Source organism: Lepisosteus oculatus, unplaced genomic scaffold (assembly GCF_040954835.1).
Source record: "Lepisosteus oculatus isolate fLepOcu1 unplaced genomic scaffold, fLepOcu1.hap2 HAP2_SCAFFOLD_63, whole genome shotgun sequence".
Lineage (NCBI taxonomy): Eukaryota > Metazoa > Chordata > Actinopteri > Semionotiformes > Lepisosteidae > Lepisosteus > Lepisosteus oculatus.
In genome coordinates, this window is record NW_027168182.1 from 672,501 (window position 1) to 698,659 (window position 26,159).

General features: G+C 49.8%; 20 non-coding genes across 20 annotated transcripts; 11 read left to right on the top strand and 9 right to left on the bottom strand.

The window, feature by feature from the left end:
* Positions 1–4,370: 4,370 nt before the first annotated feature.
* On the bottom strand, positions 4,371–4,443 carry trnam-cau (transfer RNA methionine (anticodon CAU)). Its single transcript has one exon. It is a non-coding gene; the product is annotated as a tRNA-Met (tRNA).
* Positions 4,444–6,495: 2,052 nt separating this feature from the next.
* On the bottom strand, positions 6,496–6,567 carry trnah-gug (transfer RNA histidin (anticodon GUG)). The gene has a single exon. It is a non-coding gene; the product is annotated as a tRNA-His (tRNA).
* Positions 6,568–6,768: 201 nt separating this feature from the next.
* On the top strand, positions 6,769–6,840 carry trnae-uuc (transfer RNA glutamic acid (anticodon UUC)). Its single transcript has one exon. It is a non-coding gene; the product is annotated as a tRNA-Glu (tRNA).
* Positions 6,841–7,291: 451 nt separating this feature from the next.
* Positions 7,292–7,364, top strand: trnav-cac (transfer RNA valine (anticodon CAC)). The gene has a single exon. It is a non-coding gene; the product is annotated as a tRNA-Val (tRNA).
* A 1,889-nt stretch (positions 7,365–9,253) lies between these two features.
* trnav-aac (transfer RNA valine (anticodon AAC)) lies at positions 9,254–9,326 on the top strand. Its single transcript has one exon. It is a non-coding gene; the product is annotated as a tRNA-Val (tRNA).
* A 574-nt stretch (positions 9,327–9,900) lies between these two features.
* Positions 9,901–9,972, bottom strand: trnah-gug (transfer RNA histidin (anticodon GUG)). The gene has a single exon. It is a non-coding gene; the product is annotated as a tRNA-His (tRNA).
* Positions 9,973–10,173: 201 nt separating this feature from the next.
* On the top strand, positions 10,174–10,245 carry trnae-uuc (transfer RNA glutamic acid (anticodon UUC)). Its single transcript has one exon. It is a non-coding gene; the product is annotated as a tRNA-Glu (tRNA).
* Positions 10,246–11,403: 1,158 nt separating this feature from the next.
* trnad-guc (transfer RNA aspartic acid (anticodon GUC)) lies at positions 11,404–11,475 on the bottom strand. Its single transcript has one exon. It is a non-coding gene; the product is annotated as a tRNA-Asp (tRNA).
* Positions 11,476–12,672: 1,197 nt separating this feature from the next.
* trnav-aac (transfer RNA valine (anticodon AAC)) lies at positions 12,673–12,745 on the top strand. The gene has a single exon. It is a non-coding gene; the product is annotated as a tRNA-Val (tRNA).
* A 574-nt stretch (positions 12,746–13,319) lies between these two features.
* trnah-gug (transfer RNA histidin (anticodon GUG)) lies at positions 13,320–13,391 on the bottom strand. The gene has a single exon. It is a non-coding gene; the product is annotated as a tRNA-His (tRNA).
* Positions 13,392–13,592: 201 nt separating this feature from the next.
* trnae-uuc (transfer RNA glutamic acid (anticodon UUC)) lies at positions 13,593–13,664 on the top strand. Its single transcript has one exon. It is a non-coding gene; the product is annotated as a tRNA-Glu (tRNA).
* Positions 13,665–14,822: 1,158 nt separating this feature from the next.
* On the bottom strand, positions 14,823–14,894 carry trnad-guc (transfer RNA aspartic acid (anticodon GUC)). Its single transcript has one exon. It is a non-coding gene; the product is annotated as a tRNA-Asp (tRNA).
* A 1,187-nt stretch (positions 14,895–16,081) lies between these two features.
* Positions 16,082–16,154, top strand: trnav-aac (transfer RNA valine (anticodon AAC)). The gene has a single exon. It is a non-coding gene; the product is annotated as a tRNA-Val (tRNA).
* Positions 16,155–16,728: 574 nt separating this feature from the next.
* trnah-gug (transfer RNA histidin (anticodon GUG)) lies at positions 16,729–16,800 on the bottom strand. Its single transcript has one exon. It is a non-coding gene; the product is annotated as a tRNA-His (tRNA).
* A 201-nt stretch (positions 16,801–17,001) lies between these two features.
* trnae-uuc (transfer RNA glutamic acid (anticodon UUC)) lies at positions 17,002–17,073 on the top strand. The gene has a single exon. It is a non-coding gene; the product is annotated as a tRNA-Glu (tRNA).
* A 1,158-nt stretch (positions 17,074–18,231) lies between these two features.
* On the bottom strand, positions 18,232–18,303 carry trnad-guc (transfer RNA aspartic acid (anticodon GUC)). Its single transcript has one exon. It is a non-coding gene; the product is annotated as a tRNA-Asp (tRNA).
* Positions 18,304–19,500: 1,197 nt separating this feature from the next.
* Positions 19,501–19,573, top strand: trnav-aac (transfer RNA valine (anticodon AAC)). The gene has a single exon. It is a non-coding gene; the product is annotated as a tRNA-Val (tRNA).
* Positions 19,574–20,147: 574 nt separating this feature from the next.
* On the bottom strand, positions 20,148–20,219 carry trnah-gug (transfer RNA histidin (anticodon GUG)). The gene has a single exon. It is a non-coding gene; the product is annotated as a tRNA-His (tRNA).
* Positions 20,220–20,420: 201 nt separating this feature from the next.
* On the top strand, positions 20,421–20,492 carry trnae-uuc (transfer RNA glutamic acid (anticodon UUC)). Its single transcript has one exon. It is a non-coding gene; the product is annotated as a tRNA-Glu (tRNA).
* A 451-nt stretch (positions 20,493–20,943) lies between these two features.
* On the top strand, positions 20,944–21,016 carry trnav-cac (transfer RNA valine (anticodon CAC)). Its single transcript has one exon. It is a non-coding gene; the product is annotated as a tRNA-Val (tRNA).
* The last annotated feature ends 5,143 nt before the right edge of the window (positions 21,017–26,159 follow it).

Consider the following 26,159-nt stretch of genomic DNA (forward strand, 5'->3'; position numbering starts at 1 on the left):
TATAATAAATATAGTAAATATAATAAATTAATTACTGCGAAAATAATTTTCTTCGTAAATCCTGCAATCCAGATGATTGGGGCATTGGTGCATGGCTACAGTCTGTGCTAGGAACATGGAGAGGGTCTCTGGTTCAATACATATTTGTGGGTCTGGTATTATTCGTTATGATCATATCGTTAATATCCTGTTTGAAAAACATGTGGACTAAAGCTGCTGCTTCTGTGCTAATTGTACGCCCTGAAGGGATCATGAAGGTCAAAAAATGATTTCATGGGAAAGGTTCTCTTATCTAGTGGCAGAACCTGATGGGTAGAACAATATAGTTTTAAGGGGGGTTACCCTTGGGAGTGATTCCCCTAGATGCAAATGATTATTGTGGTTTGTTTGTTCATAATAAGATGTTTTGCAGGAACGGAACAAAGAGAAATTTTACAACTTCAGCTAGAATTGTTCTGCAAAACGTCACAGCTGAGGCAGGGGAACAATGTGTAGATTTTTCTAAGAGTTATTACCCAGTTGTTGACCAATCTGTTGACCAAAGTTGACCAAAAAAGCCTAAGATTATGCTGGGCTCCAGCCCACAGGGATTTACCTGTGCTGTAAGAACTAATGAGTGAATAAGGAGACTGGATTCTGGTGAAAGACTTCAGGAAAAAGAAATGGTGTTCACTCAGGTGGAGGGGGCTGTACCAGGTGCTGCTGACCACTGCCACTGCTGTGAAGGTCACAGAAATGGTGCCCTGGATTCATGCTTCCCACTGTAAAAAGGTCACAAACGAACTGAGCAAAGCGCAGGAGTGATGTCTCCACAAGGACAGATGGGGATAACCTGCTTGGGACTGATGTGCACAGCCTTTTTCCTTTTTATGTAGAAGCCTGTCACCACCCCAAAAGAGGAAGAATCTAAACACGAAGCCTCTTTGTATACAAACTGGCTGAATGAAACTGATAATGAGGGGGACATGAGTAATTTGTGGTATAAATTTATAAATCATACTGTAAAGTTAAAGAAATTTAATGCATCTTGTTATATATGTGCTTTAATGCCTCATTCTACAGCCTCACCCATGCGACTTTTTATGAAATGTACTCTTTTATTAATATCACGTTAGAAGGCTTAGACGCTATCAAACAAGAATTAAGGGGAGTTAGATTAATGGCACTTCAGAACAGGTTCGTGCTGGACCTTCAAAATGCAGCATCTGGAGGAGTCTATGCTTTAGTAGGAGACTCCTGTTGTACATATATTCCAGCTAATGACGATGATTATGGAAATCTTACGCTCGCTATTCAGCATTTGAAAGAACTAAAAGACAAGGTGAATAAAGAGAGAGGCATAAAAGATACACCGGCTTTTCTCTCCTGGTTAGAATCACAGTTTGGGCCAGGGGGAATGTTTTTCTTTTAAGTTACTAACACCGATTATAGGGGCTGTGATACTTGTCTTCCTGTTTTTATGTTGCTGTATGACATGTATTATTCCAATGCTTCGAAATATGGAAATATGGTACCTAGGGGGATAAACTGTTCATCCTTCCAGTCTGGAGAATTGGCAGCTGTCTGACGTCAGTAAGTGATCCTTAAAAAATTAATAGTTCCATGACAGTGTGCATCACCAGAAAATCAATTTCAATGCATTAAAACTCTTGTTATCCTTCTGATCATTGAAGTGTCATTGCCCCAGCACTGTATACTCTTACTTTTGACGCCTGTCTGAAGTTGGATCCATTTCTAAGAATGGTGACTCACATATCCTCATGCTCAACTTTGGCTCAACCACACAAACTATGAAGTTAATCATCTGCTTTTGCTCCAAGATTTATGTTACTAGGCTCTCTCCTGGGGATCCTCGTGTTCAAACATTGCCCTTATTGTGGATGATCCATGACAGAATTCAGGGAATTCAGAATTCTGATACCTCAGCTCAGATTCTGACTGGGCAGACTGTCATTGCCTGGTGTGAATGTGTGCATATCTGTTTTTGTGCATGTTCTGTGGCCTGTTGTACAGTACATCACAAATGAAAGGGAAATGGAAAACTAAAATAAGACTCAAGTGTTTTATCTTTCATTAACAGTGTTTCATTAGTATCTGTGCTAGATCCTGTCATCCACTGCTTACCACGACAGGCTCTAACTCAGGATAGCAGCTAATACATTTAACAATCTCACTGCACAATGTTGTATATTCAAGGGCTGATCTTCTGTACTTTTTCTTTCACTTTTCATTTCCTAGAAACTCAGTCCTGCCAGGAATAATCTGAGAACAAAATCAATCTGAGTGAAAATCTAAGCAGAGGAAGATTGTTTTACAGAGTCAACAAGGTCTAATTCAAGGTCATCAGCACTAACAACATTCTCTCTGGAGACAGGCGATAAGAAAATTGAAAGTGTGTATTGTTACACAACAGCAGAGACTATGAGTTATGCTATCATGAGAGTGGTGATGGATTTTTTTCATTGCTTAGTTTTGAGGTTCTGTACATTTGAACATTCAAAGTGACTAAAGTAAAGGAGTTTTCCCTTTTTACCACATAATTCCCAAAGATCAACACTAATAGAAAGCCTAATTCCAGCCAAGATTCAATTACTGTCTCTCAGGCATCCCAGCAGTGGATTTCATGACTTCAGACAGCCATCTTTATCAGTGGAGAACTCAATGCTCTGAGGTTTACTGGCAGAGTCTCACACTGGGTAATATGTTGGTAAATAATGTCCTATGGAATTCTACTATTGATAAATTCTACTATGGAACTGCGATGTGTCCTGAAAAAATCTTCTATGATAGTGGTACAGTCCATCACACCCCACCTACAGCCTTTAAAAGAGAAAAAAATATTCTGATATTATGGTGGAAAAAGAGCCCTGGAATCTTTGTAGAAGGACAAAAGACGGAAAGAACGGGCAGTGTAACCATGGCGAAGAGAAGGGAAATATTGGAGAGAGCTTTTTTCATACACTTTTTATCATTGTTTTTCCAGCCCAACAATGATCAACAAATATGGGCAGGCGTCCTGTGCCAAATCCAATCTACCTTTCTTCCAAGCATACAGGAATGTCAGTGAATTAAATATTGACATATGAAAATACCCAAAAATATGCAATCACACATATGCAGTTTGAGCAAACATAAGACAATACCCAAGTACCACAAACTACCAGGCATCATTAGCAGTTCAGGTGGGGAGCTGTGTCAGCATGCGTAGGCTGCAAAGGAACAAGTAATAGGTCTATTCCATGCTTAAAAGAGAAGAAAGAAAACACAACATTTCAGCCGTGGAGCCCTCACACCTGAAGAAGGCTCCACGGCCGAAACGTTGTGTTTTCTTTCTTCTCTTTTCATCTAGTGTCATTAGCCAGTTCCTGTCAAAATAAAATAGAAATGGATCACATTCTAGAGAGAGTTTGAAATACCAAGGTACAATTTAAACCATATTTCTTCCACTACAACCACAATATTTTGGAGAGATCGCTGAGCCTAACTGTTCTGGCATGTCCGTTAGCCTCCATCCTGCTTCAGCAATGAATGCAACGGGGCACATTCTGAGGGAGATGCGGTCAATCGGGTTGCAGGAAAACCACGCTATGCTTTTTATTGAGATCCTGAAAAGGACAGAGGGGCCATGTATATGTGTGCAGCTGGATATGTAATTGCAGGTGGCGTAGCAAATTCTGCTGAAGCCCCACTGCCTGGTGTGGATGGTAGCTGTGCATGTTGCAGCAGAATTGTGCATGTGAGATCAAGGGGGCATGTCATGTGTTTGAGCACTTCACTCCCTTCCGGAACCACGTGATTCCCTGAGTCCCAAAAATTTGTAAGTTCTTTGGATGACCTTTCACGATGAAGAATTCCTTAAGAAGAATAGATCTCGGCCCACCATCCCAATGCCTCCATCTCAAAACAGCAACCTCCCACTGCCCTTAGTCTGCAAGGCAGTCCTTTCAAGTGCGATGATGACGCCGGGACCTTCGTTGCCTATTGTACGAGCTGAACTTTTGTGCTCATCAATTCAACGCTCTTTCCATCAACTCATCTTGTCTTTTGACGCTTTGTGTTTTGTGCTCCTTTGACTATCGGCATATCGGGTGACTGCAAACACTGAAGTTCTTGCTTACGGAGTGTGGAACAGTGTTTTCAAGTGATCGCTGTTCTGTCATGTTGACGCCGAGTGAATCTTTCTTTGGCAACATAGGCAGGCTGACAGCAAAAGTAATGTCAAATTTCTTGACTTATTTCTGAATGTTAATGTTCTTTAGAAAAGGGATGCGGCGTTGCTTCTCCCCCGTGTAAAGGTCACGCATTCCAGACGTGGTTATGAGCGAACAGTTGCCGCAAGTGTTTGAAAAGAGCAAGAGAGGAAGCAGCCCTGCCCCGTGTGAGGATCAAACTCAGGACCTTCAGATGATGAGACTGACGCGCTACCAACTACGCCAACGAGGCCAGCTGCAGTACACAGCCGGAAAGTTTGCCTCATATGGATTTCAGTCGCCCGTTCCCTAATCTTTAGACGCCCTCTGCTGGATGTTGCATTTGCCTTTTGATCTCACCGATACTTTTTTGGTCTGTTTCTGTTGCGAGTCCGTCTTTCAGATCTCACCTAACACAAGTCTCTCTGGCTGAAGTGACCTCTCTGCTTCAGCATCGTGCCCTCACTCAGCCATTAAAAACGTCACTCGGACTTCTGACATGCTGACATGAAATGTCAAGAGAGAGTGGCTGAGACGCTTAAGGCAGAGAGAAGATGAAGAGGGGGCGTGGCTGCGAAATGATTGACAGCTGCATGACGCTCTCCATGCAAGGCGTGACCACAGGCTAAAGGACACCTTTCGGCACATCAAGCTCTAAGCACACACCTGGAGGACGTGGGAAATGATCCCGCTACCTCTCGCATGCAAAGCGAGCGCTGTACCATGCAAGCTAACCCCCCTCGCTAGGGTTATGCCTCGGTGTCGCCTAGAGCCGCTTGTTCCCCTCTTACCGGGTGCAGTTCACTGCCCTTCGTCTGCAAGGCAGTCGTGTAATTGCGGCTTTCTTGACTTATTGATGAAGGTCTGACTGGACGAGCGAATGACGCCTCTCCCCCGTCCTCAAGCTCGCTGACAGAATAAAATGGAAAGTGCTGCCGTGGCTCATTGGGTTAGGGGTATGATTCTCGCTTAGGGCGCGGGAGGTCCTGGCTTCAACTCCTGGATGAGCCCTTGTGTGCTCTTTTTGTCCTCGTCCACAAGACTGGGAACTGATATCCACATCACCTTGCAGCATCTGCTTATGGCAAACGATGGAATGTGACTAATGACTGAACGAGCCTGGTGAATACTCATCACGTGGCACAATGAGAGCGTGCAGTCAGCTGTCCAAGGCAGCAACCTCATTGCTCGTTCAAAAGAACACGTACTGAAAACTCATCACCACTATGTCGTAAATGAGCACCGCGATCGCTTGTTGTCATGCGTCCTTACTTGGGAAATGCAGAAGCAAAAACTGCCCTCTCTCAGCCACCGAAACGTGTGCGGCTCGCCTTGCACTCTCTGCGCCTCGCATATTTATGGAGCTGTCTGCTCTTCTTTCTGTTGAAGTACGCAAGTTACGGGGCGTACAGCAGACTATGATGTGCTCAATGACAGCTTTCAAGATTTGAAAACTATGAGCTTGATGGCTCAAGTCGAACGAATGTGGTTGTTACGCAATTGATGATCAAACGCACATATTCTAACGATTCGTGAGAGTATGTTCTAAAGGTCCCTGGCTCGATCCCGGGTTTCGGCATTTTGTTTCATCGCTCCCTTTGTTCCTCTCTCCAGCGCCCCCTGCCTAAAATGACGCGTCCCTTTCTCAGCCCGAAACGCAAGCGATACACCAGCAACAAACCCTACAGGTTTCCGTAGTGTAGTGGTTATCACGTTTGCCTAACATGCGAAAGGTCCCAGGTTCGAGACTGGGTGCAAACAGCCTCTTCTTGCACGCTCCTGCACTTCACAGAGGTCTTGAACCACCAGTCATTTGTTCCCAATGTATTTCCGGTGCCTTCATGCACTCTTGTACCAAACGCATGTTTTTTCTGTACCTGGAGCCGATCATTTGCAATTGGGCTGTCCCGACAGACCAAGACGAGCTCTATCGGCTCAAAAGCAGCGCAACACCTGCGAGAACAACAGTGAGCCCAAGATCTAACCAAGAATCGACTCCAGAAACAGGGCTTGGCGCATTGTTCCATACTCCGACCACTCTTGGTGTAAACAGGTCCCTCCTGGTCTCTGCATGAAATGCACTTTCCTGCGTTTGCTTTGGTGTAACTGGCTTCCCATGCATGGGCGAATGTGAAGAAGATCCTTAGTAAGTCATTGAAGAAACCCGAGAAGAGGTCGGAGTGGCCTCTGTCGTTCATCAACGATCCAGTCAGGCAGTACTCCTCTGTAAAGCGCCGTTCGTTCACATCGATTGGCTTTTTTTTGCCTTCATTCATGCAAGTAGTAAAAGCAGACGCCCCTATTCTGCCGTGACCCGGATTTGAACCAGGGTTGTTGCGGCCACAACGCAAAGTACTGACCACTATACGATCACGGCGAGTTACCGATACACGCGTGGCAGGGCGGAAAAGGCTGTGCTCTCTTCGTGTGACATAATTCGGGAAAGTCCTGACGTTGCATTTCAACTGAGCCCCAGTATACATCGACCCTTCGACACTCTGAGTGACAACTCTCTTGCGTGTTTTCTCATATTTATGTAGTTTGCTTGCATGATGCCCGGAACAGCAGGGTTGTGCACTCCCATATGGTCTAGCGGTTAGGATTCCTGGTTTTCACCCAGGCGGCCCGGGTTCGACTCCCGGTATGGGAACATGTCAATTTTGCCTCCTGCTTTCCAAAAGATCAGCACTGTGTACGAAGGAGCCACATTAAAACTACTCAACGTGCAAAACGTGCGAGAAGAGGGGGCGCTTGTTTCCAGCTGAAACTTCTCGCGTGTGAGACGAGCTGACCATCGCTGCAGGAGGTGGGAGGGTCACTCTGGTAGACAGGGCTGACCTTCGGCAATAGGATTTATACTCTCCAAGATGATATTTGCACTTTCTGGAGAGGCGATTTTCTCCACTTCAGTAGCCCGATTTCGTCGATTGCGTGGAGAGGGCTGTAGAATGTGGCGCCGTCTTTCCTGCTCCGTCCATGACAGGCGTGCTGGTCTCTGGAGAGAGAGCACGGTCCATCAGCGCACCCCAATAAAGGCACTGGAAGCAGCTGAATCGCATTGGCGAAGCTCAGCGCTGGGCCGCTGGGCACATCTGACCACAGTTTCCGTAGTGTAGTGGTTATCACGTTCGCCTCACACGCGAAAGATCCCCGGATCGAAACCGGGCGGAAACAGACCAGACTTCTTCTGTCGCCACGCACAAAAGGGGATTGGGGATTCGCCTAGTGCTGTGATCGAACAGACCCACTCACCTCTTAGTGTGGCGGGATCTGCACAGTGCATGTCGCAGCGCATCCTGCTTTCACTTCAATGCGCGTCCTGATATACCCCGGTCTCCCGCGTGACAGGTGGGGACAGGTGACAGGTCCTATACTAACGAGGAAGACATCGCTCTCTCCGACCCCCGGCATCGTGTCCCGACCCACCGTGCTGGAAGCCGACTCGTGCTGTGATTCCTTTACGGAGCAGAAATGACAACCGAGGAGCCGAGAGATCATTTCAGCATTTCGCGTCTGAACGGAAAACACAAACGACCAACTCGGAATGATTTGCCTTTGACGCTTATCAAAGCGTTCTTTGTGCATCGAACAGACCCACTCACCTCTTAGTGTGGCGGGATCTGCACAGTGCATGTCGCAGCGCTCCCTGCTTTCACTTCAATGTGCTTCCTGATGTCGAGTCGTGTGCCGTGCGGAGGCTCTGAAAGCGAGAGCAATGAAAAGGTGCATGACGCTGTGTTAGAAAACAGAGAAGTGAAAGGCAGTCCTTTCTCTAAGGAGGTAAAAGAAAAGCTACTCCCCGTCGGGGAATTGAACCCCAGTCTCCCGCGTGACAGGCGGGGATACTTGCCACTATACTAACGAGGAAGACATCGCACGCTTCGACCCCCGGCATCGTGTCCCGACCCAGCGTGCTGGAAGGCGACGCGTGCTGTGATTCCTTTACAGAGCAGAAATGACAACCGAGGAGCCGAGAGATCATTTCAGCATTTCGCGTCTGAACGGAAAACACAAACGACCAACTCGGAATGACTTGCTTTGGACGCTTTTCAAAGCGTTCTTTGTGCACGACAACTGCGCCGCCTAGCAGATACAAATGGGTTGTACAACTTTGAAGTAGCAAATGGAAGAGGGCTAAGCCTCCTCTCTTTTAGCCCAGGTTCGATCTGTCTCCCAGAATCACCAGGGCGCACGCACACACACACACCCGTGCCGTTGAAGTACTCTGCTTCATTTCTAAGGGCAACTCAACATTCACTCCTACCCCGAGTGCAGAAAAGACAGCGTCTGCAGCAACAGCAGCTCAGGTCTCTGCACAGGAGCTAAGCTGCCCCCATCTCCTCTGCTCTGCGGCTCCTACGGAGTGGAGTCCTGCCCGGAGCCGTGTTTGCAGGCGGCGGCTCCCCGCACCCTGTCTGTGCGTCGTGTCCAAGAGCTCCTGGGAGGAAGAGAGAGCTCTCCGACTCGGGGGCTTTTCCACGGTCTGTGTGAGGAGGGGCGGGTGTGTCCAGCAGCTTATCGAGCGGAAGCCTGGGGCGGCGGAGAGCTGTGATCGTGCAGACCTTGAGGTGTCACCTCTTTGTCTGCTTTCCCGCCCTCCCTCCGCCCAAGCTCTGCTCCAAAGTAGCCCGGCAACCCCTCACACCTGCACGTGTCACAACCTAAGGTGTGGTCATGAGACACCCATGGGGTGTTGTTCTGTTCTTGCTAATTGTTTCCTGCCCGTCGCAGGCAGGAGTCCATGCAAGGAAGATGCGCTGGACAGAGCTCAGAGGGCGCACCTGGGTGGCTTTCCTTCTGAGTGACGTTCCTGCAACACTCTCCCGCTACTCTTGGTGCGCTCATGCCGCAACACAGGAAGGCTGGAGCAGGTGGCTGTGGGCTCTGTGCACCGCCGAAATAGCTCAGCTGGGAGAGCGTTAGACTGAAGATCTAAAGATCCCGGGTTTCGGTGTTTTGTTTCATCGCGCCATTTGTTCCTCTCTCCAGCGCCCCTTGCCTAAAGTGACGCGTCCCTTTCTCAGCCCGAAACGCAAGCGAGACACCAGCAGCAGTCCCTGCAGGTTTCCGTGGTGTAGCGGCTATCACGTTCGCCTAACACGCGAAAGGTCCCCGGTTCGAGACCGGGCGGAAACAGCCTCGTTTTGCACGCTCCTGTACTTCACAGAGGTATTGAGCGACCGGTCATTTGTTCCCAATGTATTTCCGGTGCCTTCATGCACTCTTGTACCAAACGCACGTTCCTTCTGTATGCGGAGCCGATCATTTGCAATTGGGCTGTGCCGACAGATCAGGACGAGCTCTGTCGGCTCAAAAGCAGCGCAGGACCTGCAAGAACAACAGAAAGATTAGCATCCAGCGGGGGCTTCTTAGTGAGCCCAAGATCTCATCAAGAATCGGCTCCAGCAACAGGGCTGGGCGCATTGTTCCATTCTCCGACCACTCTCGGTGTAAACAAGTCCCTCCTGGTCTCTGCTTGAATTGCACTTTCCTGCGTTTGCTTTGGTGTAACTGGCTTCCCCTGCATGGGCGAATGTGAAGAAGATCCTTAGTAAGTCATTGAAGAAACCCGAGAAGAGGTCGGAGTGGTCTCTGTCGTTCATCAACGATCCAGTCAGGCAGTACTCCTCTGTAAAGCGCCGTTCGTTCACATCAATTGGCTTTTTTTTGCCTTCATTCGTGCAAGTAGTAAAAGCAGACGCCCCTATTCTGCCGTGACCCGGATTCGAACCGGGGTTGTTGCGGCCACAACGCAAAGTACTGACCACTATACGATCACGGCGAGTTACCGATACACACGTGGCAGGGCGGAAAAGGCTGTGCTCTCTTCGTGTGACATAATTCGGGAAAGTCCTGACGTTGCATTTCAACTGAGCCCCAGTATACATCGACCCTTCGACACTCTGAGTGACAACTCTCTTGCGTGTTTTCTCATATTTATGTAGTTTGCTTGCATGATGCCCGGAACAGCAGGGTTGTGCACTCCCATATGGTCTAGCGGTTAGGATTCCTGGTTTTCACCCAGGCGGCCCGGGTTCGACTCCCGGTATGGGAACGTGTCAATTTTGCCTCCTGCTTTCCAAAAGATCAGCACTGTGTACGAAGGAGCCGCATTAAAACTACTCAACGTGCAAAACGTGCGAGAAGAGGGGGCGCTTGTTTCCAGCCGAAACTTCTCGCGTGTGAGACGAGCTGACCATCGCTGCAGGAGGTGGGAGGGTCACTCTGGTAGACAGGGCTGACCTTCGGCAATAGGATTTATACTCTCCAAGATGATATTTGCACTTTCTGGAGAGGCGATTTTCTCCACTTCAGTAGCCCGATTTCGTCGATTGCGTGGAGAGGGCTGTAGAATGTGGCGCCGTCTTTCCTGCTCCGTCCATGACAGGCGTGCTGGTCTCTGGAGAGAGAGCACGGTCCATCAGCGCACCCCAATAAAGGCACTGGAAGCAGCTGAATCGCATTGGCGAAGCTCAGCACTGGGCCGCTGGGCACATCTGACCACAGTTTCCGTAGTGTAGTGGTTATCACGTTCGCCTCACACGCGAAAGATAACCGGATCGAAACCGGGCGGAAACAGACCAGACTTCTTCTGTCGCCACGCACAAAAGGGGATTGGGGATTCGCCTAGTGCTGTGATCGAACAGACCCACTCACCTCTTAGTGTGGCGGGATCTGCACAGTGCATGTCGCAGCGCATCCTGCTTTCACTTCAATGCGCGTCCTGATGTACCCCGGTCTCCCGCGTGACAGGTGGGGACAGGTGACAGGTCCACGTGACAGGTCCTATACTAACGAGGAAGACATCACTCTCTCCGACCCCCGGCATCGTGTCCCGACCCACCGTGCTGGAAGCCGACTCGTGCTGTGATTCCTTTACGGAGCAGAAATGACAACCGAGGAGCCGAGAGATCATTTCAGCATTTCGCGTCTGAACGGAAAACACAAACGACCAACTCGGAATGATTTGCCTTTGACGCTTATCAAAGCGTTCTTTGTGCATCGAACAGACCCACTCACCTCTTAGTGTGGCGGGATCTGCACAGTGCATGTCGCAGCGCTCCCTGCTTTCACTTCAATGTGCTTCCTGATGTCGAGTCTTGTGCCGTGCGGAGGCTCTGAAAGCGAGAGCAATGAAAAGGTGCACGACGCTGTGTTAGAAAACAGAGAAGTGAAAGGCAGTCCTTTCTCTAAGGAGGTAAAAGAAAAGCTACTCCCCGTCGGGGAATCGAACCCCGGTCTCCCGCGTGACAGGCGGGGATACTTGCCACTATACTAACGAGGAAGACATCACACGCTCCGACCCCCGGCATCGTGTCCCGACCCAGCGTGCTGGAAGGCGACGCGTGCTGTGATTCCTTTACGGAGCAGAAATGACAACCGAGGAGCCGAGAGATCATTTCAGCATTTCGCGTCTGAACGGAAAACACAAACGACCAACTCGGAATGACTTGCTTTGGACGCTTTTCAAAGCGTTCTTTGTGCACGATAAACTGCGCCGCCTAGCAGATACAAATGGGTTGTACAACTTTGAAGTAGCAAATGGAAGAGGGCTAAGCCTCCTCTCTTTTAGCCCAGGTTCGATCTGTCTCCCAGAATCACCAGGGCGCACGCACACACACACACCCGTGCCGTTGAAGTACTCTGCTTCATTTCTGAGGGCAACTCAACATTCACTCCTACCCCGAGTGCAGAAAAGACAGCGTCTGCAGCAACAGCAGCTCAGGTCTCTGCACAGGAGCTAAGCTGCCCCCATCTCCTCTGCTCTGCGGCTCCTACGGAGTGGAGTCCTGCCTGGAGCCGTGTTTGCAGGCGGCGGCTCCCCGCACCCTGTCTGTGCGTCGTGTCCAAGAGCTCCTGGGAGGAAGAGAGAGCCCTCCGACTCGGGGGCTTTTCCACGGTCTGTGTGAGGAGGGGCGGGTGTGTCCAGCACCTTATCGAGCGGAAGCCTGGGGCGGCGGAGAGCTGTGATCGTGCAGACCTTGAGGTGTCACCTCTTTGTCTGCTTTCCCGCCCTCCCTCCGCCCAAGCTCTGCTCCAAAGTAGCCCGGCAACCCCTCACACCTGCACGTGTCACAACCTAAGGTGTGGTCATGAGACACCCATGGGGTGTTGTTCTGTTCTTGCTAATTGTTTCCTGCCCGTCGCAGGCAGGAGTCCATGCGAGGAAGATGCGCTGGAAAGAGCTCAGAGGGCGCACCTGGGTGGCTTTCCTTCTGAGTGACGTTCCTGCAACACTCTCCCGCTACTCTTGGTGCGCTCATGCCGCAACACAGGAAGGCTGGAGCAGGTGGCTGTGGGCTCTGTGCACCGCCGAAATAGCTCAGCTGGGAGAGCGTTAGACTGAAGATCTAAAGATCCCGGGTTTCGGTGTTTTGTTTCATCGCGCCCTTTGTTCCTCTCTCCAGCGCCCCCTGCCTAAAGTGACGCGTCCCTTTCTCAGCCCGAAACGCAAGCGAGACACCAGCAGCAGTCCCTGCAGGTTTCCGTGGTGTAGCGGCTATCACGTTCGCCTAACACGCGAAAGGTCCCCGGTTCGAGACCGGGCGGAAACAGCCTCGTTTTGCATGCCCCTGTACTTCACAGAGGTATTGAGCGACCGGTCATTTGTTCCCAATGTATTTCCGGTGCCTTCATGCACTCTTGTACCAAACGCACGTTCCTTCTGTATGCGGAGCCGATCATTTGCAATTGGGCTGTGCCGACAGATCAGGACGAGCTCTGTCGGCTCAAAAGCAGCGCAGGACCTGCAAGAACAACAGAAAGATTAGCATCCAGCGGGGGCTTCTTAGTGAGCCCAAGATCTCATCAAGAATCGGCTCCAGCAACAGGGCTGGGCGCATTGTTCCATTCTCCGACCACTCTCGGTGTAAACAAGTCCCTCCTGGTCTCTGCTTGAATTGCACTTTCCTGCGTTTGCTTTGGTGTAACTGGCTTCCCCTGCATGGGCGAATGTGAAGAAGATCCTTAGTAAGTCATTGAAGAAACCCAAGAAGAGGTCGGAGTGGTCTCTGTCGTTCATCAACGATCCCGTCAGGCAGTACTCCTCTGTAAAGCGCCGTTCGTTCACATCAATTGGCTTTTTTTTGCCTTCATTCGTGCAAGTAGTAAAAGCAGACGCCCCTATTCTGCCGTGACCCGGATTCGAACCGGGGTTGTTGCGGCCACAACGCAAAGTACTGACCACTATACGATCACGGCGAGTTACCGATACACACGTGGCAGGGCGGAAAAGGCTGTGCTCTCTTCGTGTGACATAATTCGGGAAAGTCCTGACGTTGCATTTCAACTGAGCCCCAGTATACATCGACCCTTCGACACTCTGAGTGACAACTCTCTTGCGTGTTTTCTCATATTTATGTAGTTTGCTTGCATGATGCCCGGAACAGCAGGGTTGTGCACTCCCATATGGTCTAGCGGTTAGGATTCCTGGTTTTCACCCAGGCGGCCCGGGTTCGACTCCCGGTATGGGAACGTGTCAATTTTGCCTCCTGCTTTCCAAAAGATCAGCACTGTGTACGAAGGAGCCGCATTAAAACTACTCAACGTGCAAAACGTGCGAGAAGAGGGGGCGCTTGTTTCCAGCCGAAACTTCTCGCGTGTGAGACGAGCTGACCATCGCTGCAGGAGGTGGGAGGGTCACTCTGGTAGACAGGGCTGACCTTCGGCAATAGGATTTATACTCTCCAAGATGATATTTGCACTTTCTGGAGAGGCGATTTTCTCCACTTCAGTAGCCCGATTTCGTCGATTGCGTGGAGAGGGCTGTAGAATGTGGCGCCGTCTTTCCTGCTCCGTCCATGACAGGCGTGCTGGTCTCTGGAGAGAGAGCACGGTCCATCAGCGCACCCCAATAAAGGCACTGGAAGCAGCTGAATCGCATTGGCGAAGCTCAGCACTGGGCCGCTGGGCACATCTGACCACAGTTTCCGTAGTGTAGTGGTTATCACGTTCGCCTCACACGCGAAAGATCACCGGATCGAAACCGGGCGGAAACAGACCAGACTTCTTCTGTCGCCACGCACAAAAGGGGATTGGGGATTCGCCTAGTGCTGTGATCGAACAGACCCACTCACCTCTTAGTGTGGCGGGATCTGCACAGTGCATGTCGCAGCGCATCCTGCTTTCACTTCAATGCGCGTCCTGATGTACCCCGGTCTCCCGCGTGACAGGTGGGGACAGGTGACAGGTCCACGTGACAGGTCCTATACTAACGAGGAAGACATCACTCTCTCCGACCCCCGGCATCGTGTCCCGACCCACCGTGCTGGAAGCCGACTCGTGCTGTGATTCCTTTACGGAGCAGAAATGACAACCGAGGAGCCGAGAGATCATTTCAGCATTTCGCGTCTGAACGGAAAACACAAACGACCAACTCGGAATGATTTGCCTTTGACGCTTATCAAAGCGTTCTTTGTGCATCGAACAGACCCACTCACCTCTTAGTGTGGCGGGATCTGCACAGTGCATGTCGCAGCGCTCCCTGCTTTCACTTCAATGTGCTTCCTGATGTCGAGTCTTGTGCCGTGCGGAGGCTCTGAAAGCGAGAGCAATGAAAAGGTGCACGACGCTGTGTTAGAAAACAGAGAAGTGAAAGGCAGTCCTTTCTCTAAGGAGGTAAAAGAAAAGCTACTCCCCGTCGGGGAATCGAACCCCGGTCTCCCGCGTGACAGGCGGGGATACTTGCCACTATACTAACGAGGAAGACGTCACACGCTCCGACCCCCGGCATCGTGTCCCGACCCAGCGTGCTGGAAGGCGACGCGTGCTGTGATTCCTTTACGGAGCAGAAATGACAACCGAGGAGCCGAGAGATCATTTCAGCATTTCGCGTCTGAACGGAAAACACAAACGACCAACTCGGAATGACTTGCTTTGGACGCTTTTCAAAGCGTTCTTTGTGCACGATAAACTGCGCCGCCTAGCAGATACAAATGGGTTGTACAACTTTGAAGTAGCAAATGGAAGAGGGCTAAGCCTCCTCTCTTTTAGCCCAGGTTCGATCTGTCTCCCAGAATCACCAGGGCGCACGCACACACACACACCCGTGCCGTTGAAGTACTCTGCTTCATTTCTGAGGGCAACTCAACATTCACTCCTACCCCGAGTGCAGAAAAGACAGCGTCTGCAGCAACAGCAGCTCAGGTCTCTGCACAGGAGCTAAGCTGCCCCCATCTCCTCTGCTCTGCGGCTCCTACGGAGTGGAGTCCTGCCTGGAGCCATGTTTGCAGGCGGCGGCTCCCCGCACCCTGTCTGTGCGTCGTGTCCAAGAGCTCCTGGGAGGAAGAGAGAGCCCTCCGACTCGGGGGCTTTTCCACGGTCTGTGTGAGGAGGGGCGGGTGTGTCCAGCACCTTATCGAGCGGAAGCCTGGGGCGGCGGAGAGCTGTGATCGTGCAGACCTTGAGGTGTCACCTCTTTGTCTGCTTTCCCGCCCTCCCTCCGCCCAAGCTCTGCTCCAAAGTAGCCCGGCAACCCCTCACACCTGCACGTGTCACAACCTAAGGTGTGGTCATGAGACACCCATGGGGTGTTGTTCTGTTCTTGCTAATTGTTTCCTGCCCGTCGCAGGCAGGAGTCCATGCGAGGAAGATGCGCTGGACAGAGCTCAGAGGGCGCACCTGGGTGGCTTTCCTTCTGAGTGACGTTCCTGCAACACTCTCCCGCTACTCTTGGTGCGCTCATGCCGCAACACAGGAAGGCTGGAGCAGGTGGCTGTGGGCTCTGTGCACCGCCGAAATAGCTCAGCTGGGAGAGCTGATCTAAAGATCCCGGGTTTCGGTGTTTTGTTTCATCGCGCCCTTTGTTCCTCTCTCCAGCGCCCCCTGCCTAAAGTGACGCGTCCCTTTCTCAGCCCGAAACGCAAGCGAGACACCAGCAGCAGTCCCTGCAGGTTTCCGTGGTGTAGCGGCTATCACGTTCGCCTAACACGCGAAAGGTCCCCGGTTCGAGACCGGGCGGAAACAGCCTCGTTTTGCACGCCCCTGTACTTCACAGAGGTATTGAGCGACCGGTCATTTGTTCCCAATGTATTTCCGGTGCCTTCATGCACTCTTGTACCAAACGCACGTTCCTTCTGTATGCGGAGCCGATCATTTGCAATTGGGCTGTGCCGACAGATCAGGACGAGCTCTGTCGGCTCAAAAGCAGCGCAGGACCTGCAAGAACAACAGAAAGATTAGCATCCAGCGGGGGCTTCTTAGTGAGCCCAAGATCTCATCAAGAATCGGCTCCAGCAACAGGGCTGGGCGCATTGTTCCATTCTCCGACCACTCTCGGTGTAAACAAGTCCCTCCTGGTCTCTGCTTGAATTGCACTTTCCTGCGTTTGCTTTGGTGTAACTGGCTTCCCCTGCATGGGCGAATGTGAAGAAGATCCTTAGTAAGTCATTGAAGAAACCCAAGAAGAGGTCGGAGTGGTCTCTGTCGTTCATCAACGATCCAGTCAGGCAGTACTCCTCTGTAAAGCGCCGTTCGTTCACATCAATTGGCTTTTTTTTGCCTTCATTCGTGCAAGTAGTAAAAGCAGACGCCCCTATTCTACCGTGACCCGGATTCGAACCGGGGTTGTTGCGGCCACAACGCAAAGTACTGACCACTATACGATCACGGCGAGTTACCGATACACACGTGGCAGGGCGGAAAAGGCTGTGCTCTCTTCGTGTGACATAATTCGGGAAAGTCCTGACGTTGCATTTCAACTGAGCCCCAGTATACATCGACCCTTCGACACTCTGAGTGACAACTCTCTTGCGTGTTTTCTCATATTTATGTAGTTTGCTTGCATGATGCCCGGAACAACAGGGTTGTGCACTCCCATATGGTCTAGCGGTTAGGATTCCTGGTTTTCACCCAGGCGGCCCGGGTTCGACTCCCGGTATGGGAACGTGTCAATTTTGCCTCCTGCTTTCCAAAAGATCAGCACTGTGTACGAAGGAGCCGCATTAAAACTACTCAACGTGCAAAACGTGCGAGAAGAGGGGGCGCTTGTTTCCAGCCGAAACTTCTCGCGTGTGAGACGAGCTGACCATCGCTGCAGGAGGTGGGAGGGTCACTCTGGTAGACAGGGCTGACCTTCGGCAATAGGATTTATACTCTCCAAGATGATATTTGCACTTTCTGGAGAGGCGATTTTCTCCACTTCAGTAGCCCGATTTCGTCGATTGCGTGGAGAGGGCTGTAGAATGTGGCGCCGTCTTTCCTGCTCCGTCCATGACAGGCGTGCTGGTCTCTGGAGAGAGAGCACGGTCCATCAGCGCACCCCAATAAAGGCACTGGAAGCAGCTGAATCGCATTGGCGAAGCTCAGCACTGGGCCGCTGGGCACATCCGACCACAGTTTCCGTAGTGTAGTGGTTATCACGTTCGCCTCACACGCGAAAGATAACCGGATCGAAACCGGGCGGAAACAGACCAGACTTCTTCTGTCGCCACGCACAAAAGGGGATTGGGGATTCGCCTAGTGCTGTGATCGAACAGACCCACTCACCTCTTAGTGTGGCGGGATCTGCACAGTGCATGTCGCAGCGCATCCTGCTTTCACTTCAATGCGCGTCCTGATGTACCCCGGTCTCCCGCGTGACAGGTGGGGACAGGTGACAGGTCCACGTGACAGGTCCTATACTAACGAGGAAGACATCACTCTCTCCGACCCCCGGCATCGTGTCCCGACCCACCGTGCTGGAAGCCGACTCGTGCTGTGATTCCTTTACGGAGCAGAAATGACAACCGAGGAGCCGAGAGATCATTTCAGCATTTCGCGTCTGAACGGAAAACACAAACGACCAACTCGGAATGATTTGCCTTTGACGCTTATCAAAGCGTTCTTTGTGCATCGAACAGACCCACTCACCTCTTAGTGTGGCGGGATCTGCACAGTGCATGTCGCAGCGCTCCCTGCTTTCACTTCAATGTGCTTCCTGATGTCGAGTCTTGTGCCGTGCGGAGGCTCTGAAAGCGAGAGCAATGAAAAGGTGCACGACGCTGTGTTAGAAAACAGAGAAGTGAAAGGCAGTCCTTTCTCTAAGGAGGTAAAAGAAAAGCTACTCCCCGTCGGGGAATCGAACCCCGGTCTCCCGCGTGACAGGCGGGGATACTTGCCACTATACTAACGAGGAAGACATCACACGCTCCGACCCCCGGCATCGTGTCCCGACCCAGCGTGCTGGAAGGCGACGCGTGCTGTGATTCCTTTACGGAGCAGAAATGACAACCGAGGAGCCGAGAGATCATTTCAGCATTTCGCGTCTGAACGGAAAACACAAACGACCAACTCGGAATGACTTGCTTTGGACGCTTTTCAAAGCGTTCTTTGTGCACGATAAACTGCGCCGCCTAGCAGATACAAATGGGTTGTACAACTTTGAAGTAGCAAATGGAAGAGGGCTAAGCCTCCTCTCTTTTAGCCCAGGTTCGGTCTGTCTCCCAGAATCACCAGGGCGCACGCACACACACACACCCGTGCCGTTGAAGTACTCTGCTTCATTTCTGAGGGCAACTCAACATTCACTCCTACCCCGAGTGCAGAAAAGACAGCGTCTGCAGCAACAGCAGCTCAGGTCTCTGCACAGGAGCTAAGCTGCCCCCATCTCCTCTGCTCTGCGGCTCCTACGGAGTGGAGTCCTGCCTGGAGCCGTGTTTGCAGGTGGCGGCTCCCCGCACCCTGTCTGTGCGTCGTGTCCAAGAGCTCCTGGGAGGAAGAGAGAGCCCTCCGACTCGGGGGCTTTTCCACGGTCTGTGTGAGGAGGGGCGGGTGTGTCCAGCACCTTATCGAGCGGAAGCCTGGGGCGGCGGAGAGCTGTGATCGTGCAGACCTTGAGGTGTCACCTCTTTGTCTGCTTTCCCGCCCTCCCTCCGCCCAAGCTCTGCTCCAAAGTAGCCCGGCAACCCCTCACACCTGCACGTGTCACAACCTAAGGTGTGGTCATGAGACACCCATGGGGTGTTGTTCTGTTCTTGCTAATTGTTTCCTGCCCGTCGCAGGCAGGAGTCCATGCGAGGAAGATGCGCTGGACAGAGCTCAGAGGGCGCACCTGGGTGGCTTTCCTTCTGAGTGACGTTCCTGCAACACTCTCCCGCTACTCTTGGTGCGCTCATGCCGCAACACAGGAAGGCTGGAGCAGGTGGCTGTGGGCTCTGTGCACCGCCGAAATAGCTCAGCTGGGAGAGCGTTAGACTGAAGATCTAAAGATCCCGGGTTTCGGTGTTTTGTTTCATCGCGCCCTTTGTTCCTCTCTCCAGCGCCCCCTGCCTAAAGTGACGCGTCCCTTTCTCAGCCCGAAACGCAAGCGAGACACCAGCAGCAGTCCCTGCAGGTTTCCGTGGTGTAGCGGCTATCACGTTCGCCTAACACGCGAAAGGTCCCCGGTTCGAGACCGGGCGGAAACAGCCTCGTTTTGCACGCCCCTGTACTTCACAGAGGTATTGAGCGACCGGTCATTTGTTCCCAATGTATTTCCGGTGCCTTCATGCACTCTTGTACCAAACGCACGTTCCTTCTGTATGCGGAGCCGATCATTTGCAATTGGGCTGTGCCGACAGATCAGGACGAGCTCTGTCGGCTCAAAAGCAGCGCAGGACCTGCAAGAACAACAGAAAGATTAGCATCCAGCGGGGGCTTCTTAGTGAGCCCAAGATCTCATCAAGAATCGGCTCCAGCAACAGGGCTGGGCGCATTGTTCCATTCTCCGACCACTCTCGGTGTAAACAGGTCCCTCCTGGTCTCTGCTTGAATTGCACTTTCCTGCGTTTGCTTTGGTGTAACTGGCTTCCCCTGCATGGGCGAATGTGAAGAAGATCCTTAGTAAGTCATTGAAGAAACCCGAGAAGAGGTCGGAGTGGTCTCTGTCGTTCATCAACGATCCAGTCAGGCAGTACTCCTCTGTAAAGCGCCGTTCGTTCACATCAATTGGCTTTTTTTTGCCTTCATTCGTGCAAGTAGTAAAAGCAGACGCCCCTATTCTGCCGTGACCCGGATTCGAACCGGGGTTGTTGCGGCCACAACGCAAAGTACTGACCACTATACGATCACGGCGAGTTACCGATACACACGTGGCAGGGCGGAAAAGGCTGTGCTCTCTTCGTGTGACATAATTCGGGAAAGTCCTGACGTTGCATTTCAACTGAGCCCCAGTATACATCGACCCTTCGACACTCTGAGTGACAACTCTCTTGCGTGTTTTCTCATATTTATGTAGTTTGCTTGCATGATGCCCGGAACAGCAGGGTTGTGCACTCCCATATGGTCTAGTGGTTAGGATTCCTGGTTTTCACCCAGGCGGCCCGGGTTCGACTCCCGGTATGGGAACGTGTCAATTTTGCCTCCTGCTTTCCAAAAGATCAGCACTGTGTACGAAGGAGCCGCATTAAAACTACTCAACGTGCAAAACGTGCGAGAAGAGGGGGCGCTTGTTTCCAGCCGAAACTTCTCGCGTGTGAGACGAGCTGACCATCGCTGCAGGAGGTGGGAGGGTCACTCTGGTAGACAGGGCTGACCTTCGGCAATAGGATTTATACTCTCCAAGATGATATTTGCACTTTCTGGAGAGGCGATTTTCTCCACTTCAGTAGCCCGATTTCGTCGATTGCGTGGAGAGGGCTGTAGAATGTGGCGCCGTCTTTCCTGCTCCGTCCATGACAGGCATGCTGGTCTCTGGAGAGAGAGCACGGTCCATCAGCGCACCCCAATAAAGGCACTGGAAGCAGCTGAATCGCATTGGCGAAGCTCAGCGCTGGGCCGCTGGGCACATCTGACCACAGTTTCCGTAGTGTAGTGGTTATCACGTTCGCCTCACACGCGAAAGATCCCTGGATCGAAACCGGGCGGAAACAGACCAGACTTCTTCTGTCGCCACGCACAAAAGGGGATTGGGGATTCGCCTAGTGCTGTGATCGAACAGACCCACTCACCTCTTAGTGTGGCGGGATCTGCACAGTGCATGTCGCAGCGCATCCTGCTTTCACTTCAATGCGCGTCCTGATGTACCCCGGTCTCCCGCGTGACAGGTGGGGACAGGTGACAGGTCCACGTGACAGGTCCTATACTAACGAGGAAGACATCACTCTCTCCGACCCCCGGCATCGTGTCCCGACCCACCGTGCTGGAAGCCGACTCGTGCTGTGATTCCTTTACGGAGCAGAAATGACAACCGAGGAGCCGAGAGATCATTTCAGCATTTCGCGTCTGAACGGAAAACACAAACGACCAACTCGGAATGATTTGCCTTTGACGCTTATCAAAGCGTTCTTTGTGCATCGAACAGACCCACTCACCTCTTAGTGTGGCGGGATCTGCACAGTGCATGTCGCAGCGCTCCCTGCTTTCACTTCAATGTGCTTCCTGATGTCGAGTCGTGTGCCGTGCGGAGGCTCTGAAAGCGAGAGCAATGAAAAGGTGCACGACGCTGTGTTAGAAAACAGAGAAGTGAAAGGCAGTCCTTTCTCTAAGGAGGTAAAAGAAAAGCTACTCCTCGTCGGGGAATCGAACCCCGGTCTCCCGCGTGACAGGCGGGGATACTTGCCACTATACTAACAATGAAGACAGCACACGCTCCGACCCCCGGCATCGTGTCCCGACCCAGCGAGCTGGAAGGCGACGCGTGCTGTGATTCCTTTACGGAGCAGAAATGACAACCGAGGAGCCGAGAGATCATTTCAGCATTTCGCGTCTGAACGGAAAACACAAACGACCAACTCGGAATGACTTGCCTTTGACGCTTATATACCTCTTAGTGTGGCGGGATCTGCACAGTGCATGTCGCAGCGCTCCCTGCTTTCACTTCAATGTGCTTCCTGAAGTCGAGTCGTGTGCCGTGCGGAGGCTCTGAAAGCGAGAGCAATGAAAAGGTGCACGACAGTGTGAAATAAACATTAATAAACGCATATATAACGTCGAAAACACATCTAACACTAAGAGTATACAGCACTCTGCACAGTGTACGAAGTAAATTATTTTCGCAGTAATTAATTATATTTACTATATTTATTATACACGTGTAAATTAATTACTGCGAAAATAATTTACTTCGTACACTGTGCAGAGTGCCGTATACTCCTAGTGTTAGATGTGTTTTCGACGTTATATATGCATTTATTAATGTCGTCGATTTTACGGTTGCAAATCGACGTTGATTATACGTCGAGGCGACGTATATATACGTATAGCCGTATTTTCGCCGTGAATATACGTATATTCGACGAATCAATGCCCACAGCTTGGCATACAAGGGTTTTGCGGAGGGGTCTTGCCACCTGCCTGAAAAAAAAACAGTAAAATGTTTGAGTGCCTATAGAGTTTCTATTTTTATTTTCTTGAGAAAAGTTGATACCATTTCCTGGAAACCCCGTCCCCCATCAGTGCGCGGTGCCCGGGGAAAAATCTGTAGGGGGGCGTCTGAAATTCTGAGCGGGGGTGATATTTCGGTTGAAACGGAGCTGTACGGTGCAGCTACCCAAATGAAATCTCGCAGCTATGCCATTAATTAGTGCTTTATGATAGAAGATATCGACTAGCAATCTGGTATTTGCGATGAAGTTCAGTTTCACATTTTTCGTCACTCTCACTGGAGAGTATTGCCTGGAGCGAAAAGTACCATAAGCGTTCATTTTTGCAGCTACATGGACGTTCTGAATCGTTAAGAAAAAATGTTGTAAAACCAACAGAAAGCACAGACTGCTATAACTAGTCCTAGTTATATAACGATTTTAAGTATAATGATAAACTACTGCAAGGAATCGGTCCACCTGAGCAAACAGGATCGTAATGTTGACACTCAATAACGACACTGATATGTGCAGTTCCTGGACGGATAGCCCTCCTGCCCATCAAACAGACTGAGTGACTGTTCCTGTCATTTAGTGTTGTCTGACCATTGACAAAGTACAACTATTTTTTTAGGGCGCAAATTAAGTTAGGTAAATCTTTTTGCCCAAAACTGAAGGGGCAACATTCCCCCCTCCCCCCGTGATGCCAGGCCTGTCCCCATCCTATTCCATAATGTCATTATATATAATACTGTAACGCAACGGGGGCTCCGGCGGGCGCCCTTGCCGCATTAGGTCGGCCCCTGCACCGCCCGGGGCTCGAACCCGGGACTTCCGCGTCTCTCTGCAGCGACCTAGCCCCGTGAGCCAAAGAGAGATCTCTCCACAGCCCAGTAGCTGTGGTCCTGCTATCACAGGGAAGGGCGGTGACGTCACCCGCTCTGGTACGCCGGCTCTTACACACACTGCTTGTCGGCCGTAAGCGTTACAATACCATACAACAGTGACCGATCCTTACTAACTACATGCGTTAAAATTGCACATCAGCTCATAGCAGGGGGCACATAGCCGCGATGTATTATCAATGTTATATTTCAACCATAATATCGACAACATTAATAAACGCATACGTTGAGAAAATATCGAACCCAGCATATTTTCCGGTTATATACCACAATGCATTGCTAGTATTCGTTGGTCACAATTTTGGACACGTTTTTCAAACGTAGAAGTATATCCGCAAATATCTCAGCAATCCTCTTTTGACGAGTAAGTATGAACAATAATAATACTATCTGAATACATACAGATCTTTCTTAATATTATTTTGATTAAAATAGTACGTGAATAAGCAAAAAATGGCACATAAAATAGTGTGAATGGGGAAGATGACACAAAATCGTTTTGCCGTTTCTCTATTCTTATTCTATGTTGTACTTTCAAACTTTGGGTACTCTTTAATTAGGACAGACTTTATTGCGCAACTGCTATGATGCAAGCCAAATTTTATACATTTATTTCAGTTTTGAGCTTAGTAAACCGTTCACTTTTTAGATTATACTAAAGAAGATATTAATCATCATTTATTTGGGAAGTAATATTATATAATTTTCTCCTAGCTGCGGTGCTGAAGTCCCACCCTACATCAACAGAAAAAGAAATAAAGGAGCATGCAATGTGTTACTTGAAGAATGTATATGAAAGACAGGGGGCCAGGAGATCTGGACACTGAAAATAATAGGTTTTTGGTTCTAACTGTTAGGACAATTAGACAGGGTTTGCAAATAGTGGAAAAAAATCATCTTAACTTCCATTGTAATATTTTTTTTTCTTGGAAATATAGAAGTTGTACATTTTAAAATGTATATTTGAATCAAAATGTGGTTTTGAGTTAGTGTGTTAATATAATTAGTTTTGTGTTTGTCATTACTATACTGTATATTGCCATGTTACCAGAATTTGTAGCTGAAGTTTAAGACTAGTTGTGTTTTTTTATGATTATTGCCCATATGTTGATTGTTGATTGATTGTATACAATGTATAATTTGAAATACATATGTTTCAGGTGTGAATGTGTATTTTCAGAATACATTTCTAAATCTAATCATTGGCTTGGTTTACTTGTTTCTACACCTATAAAATCTATCTTTGATGTATAATAGACCTCTACCCATATACGTATAATAGACCTCTAAAGTTATACGTATAATAGACCTCTAACCATATACGTATAATAGACCTCTAAAGTTATACGTATAATAGACCTCTAACCATATACGTATAATAGTCCTCTAAAGTTATCCGTATAATAGACCTCTAAAGTTATCCGGAACTCCAACCATATATGTATAATAGTCCTCTAAATTTATCCGTATAATAGAACTCCAACCATTTATGTATAATGAACGTCTAAACATAGACGTATAATTGACGTATAACTTTAGACGTATATTAGAATTTCATTCTAGACGAATTGTAGACCACATTTAGACGTATAAGGTATGCGTTTAATAGACGTATATTATACGTCTTTTGCCCACTGGGTGGGCTCCAGATGCACATGGAAGCAATCAAGTGTTTCATCCGAGCTGTTTCAAAGACTGCCCAAGAGCTTTCCTTTCACAGAGGCGCAACGATTAATGATGGGGGTGCACCCTTCAATGCGCCTTACGACTCTAGGGAGTGATTGAGACGATTCGTAGCGTGTGCTCATTTCTCTCTATTCCCCGTGTTGCAGTGGTAGGATGACGTAAATTACTGCTTCGACACTCCGTGTTAGATTATAGGAGGAATGCGGCGGCAGCGAGCTCGCTTTTGTCATGGCCGAGTGGTTAAGGCGATGGACTCGAAATGCGTTGGGGCTTCCCCGCGCAGGTCCGGAACTTGCCGACTCCGGCGTCTGCCGCACGTCGCCTTGTGCCTGCGCGGCAAAGGCAAAGTGCCGCTTCTCCTTTCCCGGTACTATAAAAATGCTAAATCGCTTGGACCCGCTGCCATGGAAAGCAGTTCTTCAGATTACCACACATTCTGCGTTCGCACCTCTGGTGCTCTACTTATGCCTTTGAAAACCTAATGAATAAAGCTGAAAGAACCGACACGATATGTAGGTGCTCGTAAAGCACGCATTAAAGAACTGTTAACAGCAAGGGTTTCAGTGGGTTAACTGAGGAGAAGGCGTGATCGCTAATTGTTGACTTTTTATTTGGTGTTAGAAACACTCTTACTGTGCATGATGTGCAACAAATGTAGCCACAGAAATTGCATCACGCTTTCATGTATGCTATTGCAGACACCAACGTTGCCTAGATAGAAAACCGAAATAGCCGTGGGTTTGCTTGTTGGTCTGAAGGATCTCTCTTCGAATCTCTATCATTTGTCAATGGAAGTAAAAGGCGCTGCAATCTCATACGTTCAGAATCAAACCCGCAGCTGTTGTTCGACTTTATTTCTTGACTAATTACAACTGAGTGTCGCATGAGCAGTTACGTAAACTTGTCTGGTATATTTGAACACAAATGCCGTTCTTCAATTAAAACTAACAGTACATTGTCAGGGACATTCAGTTCTATACAAACAAGAGACAGACAAGAGAATATTTCTACCTTTCATGTGGACTACGTGTTGACTTACTGATCGGAATAATTGAAAAGTTCGGGTTCATAGCCGATGCAGTGCGTGCTAATTAGAACAACAGCAACGCTGAGCTCTCAGC